Below are 13,691 nucleotides of genomic sequence, written 5' to 3'. Positions count from 1 at the left end.
ATCCGGACGAGATTGACCAATCAGCTGCTTCTTACGGCCCGGAGGCGGGTACTGAGAGCCCGGACAGGACGAGAGACGACCCGCCCACAGGCCTGCAGCACCCTCTCACTGTGAATGTGCGCAAGCGCGGTGCTTGGCTAGAGGCGGGCGCTTTCGCGTGGACTTCGCTTTGTGTCTTCACTGCTCTGCCCTGGAAAGTACCTTGTTAGTAAACCCCGCTCTCTAAGTGTGTAGCAAGACCCGCATTCTGAACGTAGCCACAAGTGTGTATTACCTTGAAAGAAGCTAGGAGTTCTAAGCCCTTGTTAACCTGACTTGTGTTGAGTCCTTTTATCCCACGCTATTGAGACTTGTGTTTATCCGGCAGATCTTCCCACGTGAACTTAATATCCCGGGCGTGTTTGTGTTGAGGGGAGTTGAGGGTGCGGAGTGTACAAAGAGCATGGATGACGATTTTACCGTCCTCATTTCCGTCTGTTTAGTCTGATTCGTGGGCCGCATGTTTTTTTTTTAATAGTTGAATATTCTGGGACACTAGATTTCAAATAATCCTACCATGAAAATGATCATTACATCTATAGCTAACAATATATTCAGCATGGTAACGTGTGTAGGCCCAACTCGAAATTCATTTGTAGAGAGAAAAGCCTGCTTAAGTATTTCTGTATGGCCTTTAAAGAGGCTGTTGTTGATTGGCTGTCGCTGATTGGCTGTCTCTCTTACTCTCCCTTTGTGATTGATCCCACAGGTCACTCAGCAGGCAGCAGAGCCATGGTGGTTTTTATTCCCGGTGCCCAAGTCTCTTCAGGGTGAGGGCTTCCCGACTTCAGCAAGAGCATTAATCCATTTGGGAGCCCATTATGACAGTACAAAGATTTTTAAAAGCCTTGAACCACGCCCTCAGGAAGCCTCCGGGCTAACAGGAAGACAGAAACACAAACTTACTTAACCAAATGTTCTCATGGAGGAATAGTGGAATCCTGGGAGACCTGCCTAAGCTAGCCCAAAGGCTCAGGGGAACGCTTACTAGAGGTGTGCTTGGGCTGAGGCTTGATGATTAGCTTCTGAGCTAAAGGAGTGGAAGCAAAGGATAACATTTCTGGCAAAGTTTACTTGTTGAGATCTTTAAAGGGTGGATTTACTGCGAAGCTAATGAAGCTTGCGCTCAGACCCCCTGACTTGCACCAGACCTTTCCAAGACCCAAGGGGGGGACCCCTAGCACTGAGTTCACATGGTCATGTGTTGTCTTCTACTCTTTAAAAGGAAGATGGCTTAAAGCAACCTTCAAACAGATTAGTTAAGTGCTTTTTTTTTTCCCCATCCCAGCTTCCTTTTCTTCACATTTCTCTGCAGGCTAAGTGCCCTCCAGTGACCCTGGGCATTTTGAGGATCTGGGTGAGGGGAAAAGCATTGAGTTGAATTTAGCTTCCTTTTGTGATTAGTTATTATGGACTCTCACACTGTTGTAATGTCTTCCCAGAATATTCCTAGCCATACTATATGCCATCTCACAGAGGGCCTATGGATGTGTCTTAAGGCACTTGGCACCAGAAGTATGTGGCTCGTGGAGGAGAAAGGATGGAAAATGTGTTGAGACAGAAACTAGGAGAAGATCTTCCAGTCATTGTACTTGAAGTTATAATCAGGGTGCTTCACTTTTTCCCTTCAGTAAGCTTTATTTTAGAATAATTTTAGACTTACAGAAATGTTGCAAAGATTGTTCAGAATTCCTGTTTACCCCTCACCCAATTTCACCTAATGCTAACATCATGCATTACCATGATGCATTTATAAAATTAAGGAGCCAACATTGGCACATTACTATTTACTAAACTCCAGTCTTTATTCAGGTTTTATTAATGTCCTTTCTCTGTTCCAGGATTGTATCCAAGATGCCACATTGCATTTAGTCATCATGCCTCCTTGCTTAGATTCCTGGTCTATGACAGTTTCTCAGTATGTCCTTGTTTTTCATAACCTTGATACAACCATGACAGTTTTGAGGAGCATGGTCAGGTATGTTATAAAATATGCCTTGATTCGAATTTGTCTGCTGTTTTTCTCATGATCAGACTGGGATTGTAAGGTTTGGGAGAAATACCACACACTGAGATGCCCTTCTCATCACATCATATCAGGGGGTACATGATGTTAGCATGATTTATTTCTGCTGATTTTAACTTGACCATGGTAGTATTTGCTAGTTTCTCTACTATAAAGTTGCATTTTTTAAAAAATATTTTATTTATTTATTTGTCAGAGAGAGAGAGAGAGAGAGCGTGAGCACAGGCAGACAGAGGCAGAGGGAGAAGCAAGCTCCCTGCTGAACAAGGAGCCAGATGTGGGACTCGATCCCAGGACGCTGGGACCATGACCTGAACCGAATGCAGCCACTTAACCAACTGAGTCACCCAGGTGTCCCTATAAAGTTGCATTTTTTACCCTCTTTCCATATTCTCCTCTTCAGAAGCAAGTCACTAAATCTTACCCACCCTTCAAGGGTCATAAGAGATTAAGCTTCAACTCCTGGAGTGGAATATCTACATAAATAACTTATCATTCTTCTCTAGGTAGGATTTGTTTCTTCTGCCCATTTACTTATTTATATTCAATCATTTATTCATAAAGAATCATGTATATTTATTTTCTATTTCACTTATATTTTCTATATACAACCTCTCAGTGGACAGAGCTAGGAATATATTATCACCTTGTTTTTTAATTCTTTGTTTACATCTCTATGATAGGTAATCTCTAAAAAGACCCCAATGATCCCTGACCCCTGGTATTCACACCCTTATGTAATCCCCTGTTAAAGAGGGTGGGTTTTACATAGTGACCTCCTTCTAATGAATCAAATAAAAGAGTTATAGGATGGCAATTATAAGATTAGTTTAAAAAGAGTGTGGCTTTCATTTTGCTTGCTCTCTCTTGGTCTCTCCTTCACTCTCTCTGAGGGAAGCCACCTGCCATATTGTGAGATGTGCTAGGGAGAGACTTATGTGGCAAGAAACTGAGGGAGGCAGCAAGCAACTGAGGCCCTCTTTTCATCAGCCTCTGAGAAACTGAATCCTGCTAACAGACATGTGAGTGAACATGGCAAAAGATCGTCTCTCAGTTGAGCCTGGAGATGACTGGACTCCACTGATACCTTGATTGCAGTCTTTTTTTTAAATTAGCATATAATGTATTATTTATTTCAGGGGTACAGGTTTGTAAATCATCAGTCTTACACAATTCACTGCACTCACCATAGCACATACCCTCCCCAACGTCCATTAGCCAGTCACCCTATCGCTCCCTGCCACCCCAGCAACATTCAGTTTGTTTCCAGGGATTAAAAGTCTCTTATGGTTTGTCTCTCTCCCTGGTCCCATCTTGTTTCATTTTTCTCTCTGTTCCCCCCATGCACCCCCGCCCTGCCTCTCAAATTCTTCGTACCAGAGAGATCATTATGATAATTGTCTTTCTCTGATTGACTTATTTCACTTAGCATAATACCCTCTAGTTCCATCCACATCATTGCAAATGGCAAGATTTCAGGAGTTTTGACGGCTGCATAGTATTCCATTGGATATATATACCACATCTTCGTTATCCATTCATCTGTTGATGGACCCTTGATTGCAGTCTTATGAGAGACTCTGAACCAGAGACCTGAGCTAAGGCACACATGGATTCTGCATGCACAGAAACTATAAGATAATAAGCAATTACTGTGTTAAGCTGCTAAGTTTTGGAGTGATTCACTAGGAAGAATAAATATCTAATACAATTTCTGTCTTCTCTGCAAGATCGATGGTTCTGAAACTCCACTTTGGATCATATGTTTAAAAATACATATGCCCAGGCCCCTTCCCTGAATCTTAGGTGATTGTTTTATGCAACTAAGTTGGAAAATTAATGTAGAAGATTACAGGGCAATCCATTTGGGGATTTTAGGAGAAAATTTTAGGACTCTCCTTTTCTATTTAGTATATCTGATCTTAGAGTTCCTCACCCAAATAAATGGCTCAGCTTACTGGGCAGAATCCAGAATAACTGAAACTTCAGTAGTTATTTATTGAAAAGAGGAGAAAGAATCGGAGTTCTCTCTTATTCACTGTGCAACCTTGAAAAAGTCCCTTGACCTTGCTGTGCCTCCAAATTCCTAAAAGATTTAAGAACTATAATGCCCCTAATTAGGCAGAGATTTATCCATCATTAAGTATATTTTAGGCAATGGAAAGGTGAACAAGGCCAGTTGTGGGCCAGCTTCCTTGCAGAAATTTACCAAAAAGGTCAGATTCCCATTTGTTTGTATTGGTAGATGGTGAAGCTGAATTCTTTTGTAGAAGGAATATGAGCTTCCAAGTCAGACAGACCCTCTGCCTTTTATCAGCCATATGGCCCTGGCCAAGTCAGTCAGCCTCCCCAGGTCTCATTTCCCTGAACTGCACAGTGGGGAAAATAGTCACCTCACAGGATAGCCCTGAAAACCGATTGTGTAACATTTGTAAAATACTCAGGATTACACCTGATTTATCACAAGGACCCAATAAATAATACCCATTTGGTGAGAAAGGCTGAATAATCTGCAAGCTTTAAACAGTATCCTCCCTGAAAATCCAGACCCTCTCTCTAGTTCAGCATTTTTTCTAGCTCCGACTGCCTGTCTATAGAAAATATAACACATTAAAATGGGCCTTAAGAGGTTCCAAGTTAGAATCCAGGAAAGCCTAACTGGCAAAAGACCCCTGGGTAGACAGTGAAGTGCCCATGTGAGGGGCATTTTAAGACAAGGTGAGGCCGGATGTGTCATTTATTAGCTAACTGGTCACCTTGAGGCATGTTTTTAAAGAAAAGCAAGTTGAATTCTTGTTTCTTAATATTTACCAGTTTTCAGAATAATTATTACACATCAACTATTTTGTTACCCTGAAATATAATACACACAAGAAAGGCAGTTTTAATGCTTGGTTTGATTCTCTCCACTTATAACATTTCCACAACAAAATCTGAGAGTTTTCCTATCCAGTATTCCTGCCAGCAACTTTGTGTCATTTTGATTTTTTGCCAATCTGATCAGCATCATGATTATTCTCACTGTTAAATTAATTTGCGTTCCTTTATTAAAGGTGGGTTTAAATATCTTCACGTTTATTGGACTTTCTCTTGATTAAATACTAATTTTTATTCTTCGCCCAATTTCTATAGGGTTGTTCAATCCTTTCTTGACAATTTGTGATAAATTTTTGACTATTGGCCTCTATCAACCCACAGAGTCACAAATTTATCCTCATATCTATTGTTCATTGACATTGCTTATGTATTTTTTTGCTACACAAAAAACTACTTTTTTTGTTTTCAAAGATTTATTTATTTATTTGAAAGACAAAGATCACAAGTAGGCAGAGAGACAGGCAGAGGGAGAGAAAGGGAAGCAGGCTCCTGGGATCATGACCTGAGCCAAAGGCAGAGGCTTTAACCCACTGAGCCACCTAGGCACCCCAACACAAAAACCTACTTTTTAGAACAAGTGGAAAAGGTCTATTTCTTTCTAACTTCTGAGTTTCTAGTCTTATTTAAGATGTCACCTACTTCTATAGTTGTATGTAGTATGTATCTTAAAGGATTTTTGGTATTTTGTTTTACACTTGAGTTTTTAATCCATCTGGAATTTAAGTTTTTTGGTAAATAATGTATATAAATACAATTTTATTTTCATTCAGATAAATAAAAGTGCTTCTATGTATAATTATTTCTCATCCTCTAAAATTTTTTTTGACATGCTTTTTAGCCTACATATTAGTTTGATAGTATGTGTATAGAATTTATGAATAAATAATACACATATATCAGAGCCATGTGCTCAAAATGTTTTTAAGCTGAAAGTGGTACTTCATCAAAGGTTTTAGAAACCGCCATACTAGACCATAAACTCCTTGAGTACAGTAATTATGTTTTCTCTTATGTTTGAATCTAGTGCTAAGACTGTCTCTAGTGTATTATATGTGTTCTGAAAATAGTTTTAAAATAATTGAATAAATGAAAACTGCCATTATCTGATTCATGGGTCTTAAGCAACACAGCTGTTGAGAAACTTGACATTCCAGCTGTGTCCTGTGGCAAGATATCGGAGGCTAAGAACAAGCAATGACTCATAACAGCAGGTAGTATAACTTTATTGGTGTCAAGTTCATACATTTTTAATATGGGAAAATAAATTCTTAAAGCCTTAAGAGACTTCATTGGGCTTGTAATCCATAGGTGCTTATGAAATGGTTAGTTATTTTTTGTGACTACAGTCCTTGCCTTTTAAGGCCAGTCATCAAACTCTCTGTAGTGCCAGTTGGTGAGGAAGAATTAATCTTCTCAATACTTTGATGTCATGGGCATGATTATATTTAATTTTACATTTTGAACTTCCAAAAGACAAAGACTCTATTAAACGTACATTCTGCCAAAAACCTATGTCATCAATTACTAGCTGGGAATTACCATTTATAAATGACAAATAGACAATTACTATTTGTGTTCTCCCTTTCTGATATACAAATTAATCTTAGAAAAAATAGCAAGTTGTAGCACCTGGATGGCTCAGTTGGTGGTGAGTTCAAGCCCCATGTTGGGCATGGAACCTACTTAAGAAGAGAAAAAGCAAGTTTACTTTCTGTGTTATTGCATTGTTTTCAATAACAATACTGAACAAAATTTCATTTACTCAATCAAACGGATTATGTTTAACCTGTGTCCTTTGGACTTCCTATATTTACTATTTTTTTTTTAAATTTTCTTTATTTATTTGGAAGTGAGAGAGAGAGCATGAGCATCGGGGAGGGGTAGAGGGAGAAGCAGGCTCCCCACTGAGCAGGGAGCCCAATGTGGGACTCGATCCCACAACCCTGGGATCACGACCTGAGCCGAAGCCAGACATTAACTGACTGAGCCACCCAGGCGCCCCTATATTTACTTTTTTACAGCTTTTTTTTCTTATGGTAAATGTATGACGATTTTCTTTTATCCCTACCCCCGCCCCCCCCAAGTTCCAGCAGTTGGTTGGTCTGGTCAGTTACTACAAATCAGGCTGGTGCTTCTACCTGGATATTATGCATCATTTCTTTTTACTTTTTGTTTTGGATTCAGTATTCACTTACCACCACTCCCTCTTCTGACTTGGGAAACAGAAACCATGCCAGAGACTTGCTTTTGCTATTGGTCAGTGTGAAAAGGGACCTTTTCTATTCCACTTTGCTCGTATTTTTCTTCTTGAGCTTGTTAGAAGGAAGAAGATAACCAAGATTACAGAGAGGCAAAGAAATTTGAGCAGAAGTAACTGTGGATTTTATTTTCTAGTTTTCTTTGAAGTATTTATTTATTTGAAGGAAAGAGAGTACAAGCAGGGGGAGTGGCAGGAAGAAGGAGAAGCAAGCTCCCGCTGAGCAGAGACATCCTGGGATCATGACCTAAGGGGAAGGCATACTCTTTTTTTTTTTTTTTGGAAGGCATACTCTTAACCCACTGAGCCGTCCAGGCGCCCCAGCTGTTTTGGATTTTAAATTCACTTAGGAATCAAAGTATTGCAGACAATTGCATAGAAAACAGTCTGGAAATTATTTTCCCCCCAAGTAAGCTCTACATCCAACTTGGGGCTTTAACTCAGGATCTGGAGAGTTGCATGCTCTATGACTGAGCAAGTTTGGCGCCCCGGGGATATTTGTTCTTATGCACTCTCTTTCCCCATTAGAGGCCTCTTAAATTCCTTGAGCTACGTGGCAAAAACAAATTGTGAAAGAGACTCTAGACCATTCAGTTAAGTTATTGGTGCAGTGGATGCATTATTCTCAGACTGGCCTGTGGAATTTAAATTACACTTATATCTAGAGAAATAGCTTTAAAAACCAAGATCTATACTTAAGCAAAACAAAACCGCCAGTGACTAGCATTGATAAAAGTATATAAATCCTTACTATTATAAACTAAATAGAAGATAATATCTAAAAAATACTTTATGACGGATTTGAGAAGATTCTAAGTCCCTTTCCCTTACAAGAAAAAAAAATCCTTCCAATAAGAAGTTATTATTTAAAATAAACAAAAAACTGTACTTCGCAGCCTTCGCGCTTAGGAACACAGTGAACACTAACAAGAAATGAACGCAATCCAAAAACCACCTAACATAGGGTTAATGTTCTTACCAAAAACTCAAAAAACTTTAATAATTAAGATTCACAAAAACGAAGAAATATCACGAAAATACTTTATTCCACCTGAAAGAGCTGCGAGAGAAAAACGTACCATTTGAATTTCCGAACGCAGGAGCAGACAGGTTACTTCAGCGCGGGAATGCTGGGAATTGTAGTCGGGGAAACTAAAACGGTTTCTCCGCCCGGATGCAAGTTTCTTCGCTCAGTGCTTCGCGGACGGACACTCGTTCGGTCCAAATCCGGAGTTCCTGTGCTCTCATTGGACCCTTCCGTTCAACACTTAGTGCATTTCCCCTAGATCACCAATGAACGCTTTAGTTTAAGAAGGTCTTCACGTACTGGGCGTTTTAGCCTCGCGTTGGAATGCTATCAGCCAATGAGAAGCCAGAACTGACAGATGTTGCAGGATCATGGGGGAGAGTCCGTACAGCCTTTCCCCGCCAGCGTCCTCGCTCTTTGGCTCCTCGAGTTAACCTGGTCGTTTGCTACCGCTGAGGCCGAGTCTGCCGACGGAGGGACCCGCTCGGCGGCTCCTGGGTCCCTCTGTCTCATTCGTTGGTGTGGCCCTGATGGTGCGCCAGGCTCCGGACTCCTGAATCTGTGGCGCGGTATGTAAGGATCTAGGGGAGGCAGACAAAGCGGTGGAGCCAGGAAGGCCGCGGAGAGCGGCCCCTGCATCAAATCTGCGAGTCGGCCTGGGCCGAAGCGCTCTCCCCTGGCCTTCCCGGGACCCAGCAGTGCGTCCCACCAAGCGCTTTAAAGCACCTTGTCCCGATATGTCCTGTAAAAATGTTAGCTTTGTTCATTTCCTCTCCATCCCCGGCACTCCGATTTTTTCGAACCCTGGCGTTAATGGCTGTCATCTCACTTCATCTCTCCAGCTTGTTCTTTGGTAGCTGTTTTGTGCACCTGCATATCTGCTAGGAGTAGAAGGACATTGTGTTTGTCACTATTCAAAAGAGATCAGCTTTCACATTCTTGTATTTTAATAACTTCTTGGAGGCCCTCGTGCACTTAGCAACTCCTTTCGTGATAGTGCTCTGATGTGTTAGGGAGATGCAGAATATACCCCAACACCTGGTGGAATAGAAGTACCACAGGATCAAGTATATAGTTCTTGTTTGGTAACTGCTGGTGCTCGCCTCAAGTTATTTTCTTGATCCTGACAACCGTTGGGGATTATTGAGAGGAAACTGAGGCTCAACTTCTCCAAGAGTTACAGTTAGTTGCTAGTAAAGTAAAGCCAGATCTGAACTCAATGCTTAGGTTATTTTTTAAAAACTTGCTTAACTGGATATGGATTTAGGTTGTGGGTGAGTACTCTCTGCAGCTCTTGTTGTAAGAGATCTGAATCATTCTTTGAACCGAATGGTAGGTTTTGGCTGAAGAATTGAAAATCATAATTATAGTCTCATATGTATCACCTAAATTCCCAGTTCCATCCAGCAGGATAGGCCTCACCTGGGAGCTTTTTGGAAATGCAGAATCTCAAGCCTCACTCCATCTGCTGAATCAGATCTGCTTTTGAACAAGATCCCTTAGATAATCAGAGTACTCCTTAAAGTTTGGGTAGCATGTATTGTCTTATGATCGATTTGTCCAAATTGAGCTAAACAAAAAGAGAAAACAGAAAGGTTTTTTCACGTTTTCCTCATTTGCTAGTGAGGCTTTGATTTTTCATTATGTCTGTATTGGCAACTTTAGCTTAGCAGCCAAAAATCTTAAAACAGAAAAGAATATTTAAAAAGTAATTAAAAGCTAACTTGTAAGTCATCAGGTATTGGTCAAAAAAATAAAATGATTGAGACAAGAGAGATTAAATAATACTGCTAACAAAATTTCAAGAACCTTCTGTTTACTTACAAAATCTGTACACAAGTTCTCCACCATAATTTCCCCCCACAATTTTCTTCTTTTGATGAAAAGCTTCCATTTTCTTTGGAAGGAGTCAGTAAATTTGCTACTGCTGGGGGTTTGCTACTACTAGTGGGGGTTTATTTTAGTTTATTTATTTGGTTATCTGGTAATGAAACCAAAACATGGTCCCAAATTTACTTAGTGTCATGTTGCATGATAATTAAAGTATTTCGTAGAATTTAAATGTTCAGGGTTTTATTCAAATGTTCCCAGCCATATTAAAAGGACACGCAGTTATCGACCACCGTTAAGTTTTAATTGTTCTTATTTGCACCAGGAATCACCTGTGTGCTTATTAAAATCATGTGTTGGGCCCTAGTGAGGTCTGGGTATGGGCCTTGGAATCTGCATTTTAATAATCCCAGCTTATGCTGATGCAGGCTGTCCAGGTCCACATTTCTTGGCATTAGTATTTTAAATAAAAAGTGAAACTATAAAGCAAGCTTCTTTTCTTTTCTTTTCTTTTTTTTTTTTTTTTTTTTGAAATATTTTATTTATTTATTTGAGAGAGACAGGGAGAACAGTAGAGGAGCACACAGAAGAGCAGACTCCCAATATGGGGCCCTATCCTGGGACACCGGGATCATGACCTGAGCTGAAGGCAGATGCTTAAAACCCACCGACCATGTAGGCACCCTGCAAGCTTATTTTGTTTGAACCTAATTTAGTACTCCTTATTAGAAGAAGAGAGTTGTTTTTGTTTTTAACTTAAGTTTTGGTTCATTGGTTGCTACAAAATTACTCAGATAAATGTATTTAAAATGTTATTTGAAAATTGTTTTGAGGGATGCCTGGATGGCTTCTTTGGTTAAGTGTTTGCCTTCTGTTCAAGTCATGATCCCAGGTCTTGGGATGGAGCCCCGAAGCTTCTCCCACTCCCTCTGCCTGCTGCTCCACCTGATTCTTCTCTCTCTCTGTCAAATAAATAAACAAAATCTTTAAAAAATATATTTTGAGATTTGCCAATTTGAGAATAAGAGAGGGTAAGATAGAATGAATACCAAAATGTATCATTTAAAAAACATTTTTTCCAGCCTAGGAAGGCTAACATTTTTATCAAACAATTTGAGTGTGTGAAAATGATACAATTAACACAAAGACTAAATGTATCTAATACATGAATTGGCGATAAAGTTCCAACTTTTGCTTACCTGATTCCATTTTCTCAACTGTTCCATAGCTATCTTATAAAAATGTCTATGTAAATTCCTCAATCCACAGAAATACTGATCATTTAACAGGATTTAGGCAATTCTCAGAAAAACTTGATTTTGGCAAGAATATTAAATAAGGAAAGAAAAATGAACTCTTAACACTGAGGAAATCTCTTAAAGTTTTACCTAAAAACTCATGTAATTTAGGGGAGAAATCATAGCTTCTTTCTACCTTTCTTGCATTCATGCCACAGGAAATGCAGTGCTTGACCACAGCTTCTGCCTCTGTTGTGTTAGGATTTTTGAAGCCTTGTGATATTCCTGACTTTTTCCTTGGAAGATCTTATTTGAGTCTTCTCCTTCTCCATGGGCTTTGAAAACTGAGAGTTTTAAATGTTTTGGCTTTTATTCATCTCAAAGGAACAAGAAAGGCCATAAGGTTTTCAGCATCATTTAAACTGAATGATTAAATGTATCTAAGGACTCTTTAGCTAAGATTGGAGCTCTCCAGTTACACAGCCAGAGGTGAATGCAAAAGGACCCCTTCCAGTATATTTGGTTCTTAAATGTAACTTGGTTCTTGGGCCTTTGAGCCAGTAATTGGTTCTTCAGGTTCCAGTTTGGATAAGATTTGTGCTGTTGAAAGCACTTTATAAAGCTCATGGATAAGGTGGTTTGTAAACAGGGATATTGAGGATATTGAAAGTAGAGGCACCTAAGAAGCAGCATGCTCCCAGACCCGTTAGTCTTATCTCTGTGCATTCAGTTTGTTGCTTTTTTTCTAAATTTTTTTAGATTTTTTTTTTAAGATTTTATTTATTTATTTGGCAGAGATCACAAGTAGGCAGAGAGGCAGACAGAGAGAAGAGGAAGCAGGTTCCCCACTGAGCAGAGAGCCTGATGTGAGGCTTAATCCCATGACCCTAGGATCATGACCCAAGCCAATGGCAGAGGCTTTAACCCACTGAGCCACCCAGGTACCCCTCTAAATTTTTTTAAATTGCCACAATATAATATTTTTATTTTTTGAAAATAACTGCCAAATACTATCTTGTTAAAGCCCTGTTTTCTGAGTCCTTTATTTTGCATTTGCTTGAATACCTAAAAAAATCTAACTAATGTATTTTATCTTGAATAGGATTTCTTTTTGCCATATTATATGAATTAAACTTGCTTAGCATTGGTTTTAAATTGCTTAGAAGTCATTCCAATACCATTTATTGAGTAATCTTACTATTTTTTTTAAAGATTTTATTTATTTGACAGATCACAAGTAGGCAGAGAGGCAGGCAGAGAAAGAGGGGGAAGCAAGCTCCCTGCTGAGCAGAGAGCCTGATGTGGGGCTCAGTGCGGGGCTCGATTCCAGAACCCTGGGATCACAAACCGAGCCGAAGGCAGAGGCTTAACACACTGAGCCACCCAGGCGCCCCATAATCTTACTATTTTTGATCGATTTTTGGTTCCATGTAACTGAACACTATTTATTGAGCATTTACAATCTGTTAAGCACCAGTCCTTTCCATGTATTTCCCTTTTATTTAGACAATACACTTTAAAAAAAAAATTTATTTATTTATTGGACAGAGAGAGATCACAAGTAAGCAGAGAGGCAGGCAGAGAGAGAGGAGGAAGCAGGCTCCCTGCTGAGCAGAGAACCCGATGCAGGGCTCCATCCCAGGACCCTGGGATCATGACCTGAACCTAAGGCAGAGGCTTTAATCCACTGAGCCACCCAGGCGCCCCTAGACAATACACTTTTTTTTTTAAATTTTTAATTTTTTAAATTTTTTAAAAATATTTTTTATTTATTTATTTGACAGAGATCACAAGTAGGCAGAGAGGCAGAGAGAGAGGAGGAAGCAGGCTCCCCGCGGAACAGAGAGCCCGATGTGGGGCTTGATCCCAGGACCCTGAGATCACGACCTGAGCCAAAGGCAGAGGCTTAACCCACTGAGCCACCCAGGCACCCCGACAATACACTTTTGATAGCTGCTATAATTAGCCCTAAGTTACAGATGAAGAAATTGAGACAAAGAGTAAGGGATTTGCACAAAATCATATTTATTACCAAGCAGTGGAGCCTTGGTCTGACTCACTGAGAGCCTGCTTTCTTATACTGAATGTGTAAGTAACTTCCCTGGGAGAAGTAATCTTTCTATTGTGCAGGCCCCCTCCCTCCCAATACCTGGTAAGGCCAGTTCTGCATTATTACCTTTTCTCCCCAAAATAGCCTTTAGTAGTCTTTCTGGAGTTACAGAAAAATTTTGTCCATCCCCTCCTTTCCTAATTGGCATTGTTTTTTGTTTTTTTTTTTTAAGATTTTATTTATTTATTTATTTGACAGAGAGAGAGAGAGAGAGATCACAAGTAGGCAGAGAGGCAGGCAGAGAGAGAGGAGGAAGCAGGCTCCCCGCTGAGGAGAGAGCCCGATGC

At 40.0% G+C, this 13,691-nt stretch overlaps 1 protein-coding gene across 1 annotated transcript in view; it reads left to right on the top strand.

Annotated features, from left to right (window-relative positions):
• Positions 1 to 8,585: 8,585 nt before the first annotated feature.
• The window catches only part of ARMC1 (armadillo repeat containing 1), a 31,767-nt gene continuing 26,661 nt past the window's right edge, over positions 8,586 to 13,691 (top strand). The window contains exon 1 of the mRNA XM_032882643.1: positions 8,586 to 8,795. The gene's annotated coding sequence lies outside the window, so the exon portion shown is untranslated. The remainder of the gene's footprint in view (positions 8,796 to 13,691) is intronic.

The sequence above is a fragment of the Lontra canadensis genome, unplaced genomic scaffold (genome assembly GCF_010015895.1).
Source record: "Lontra canadensis isolate GAN:19392208 unplaced genomic scaffold, GSC_riverotter_1.0 scaffold83, whole genome shotgun sequence".
Lineage (NCBI taxonomy): Eukaryota > Metazoa > Chordata > Mammalia > Carnivora > Mustelidae > Lontra > Lontra canadensis.
This window is presented reverse-complemented; position numbering and strand designations above follow the sequence as displayed.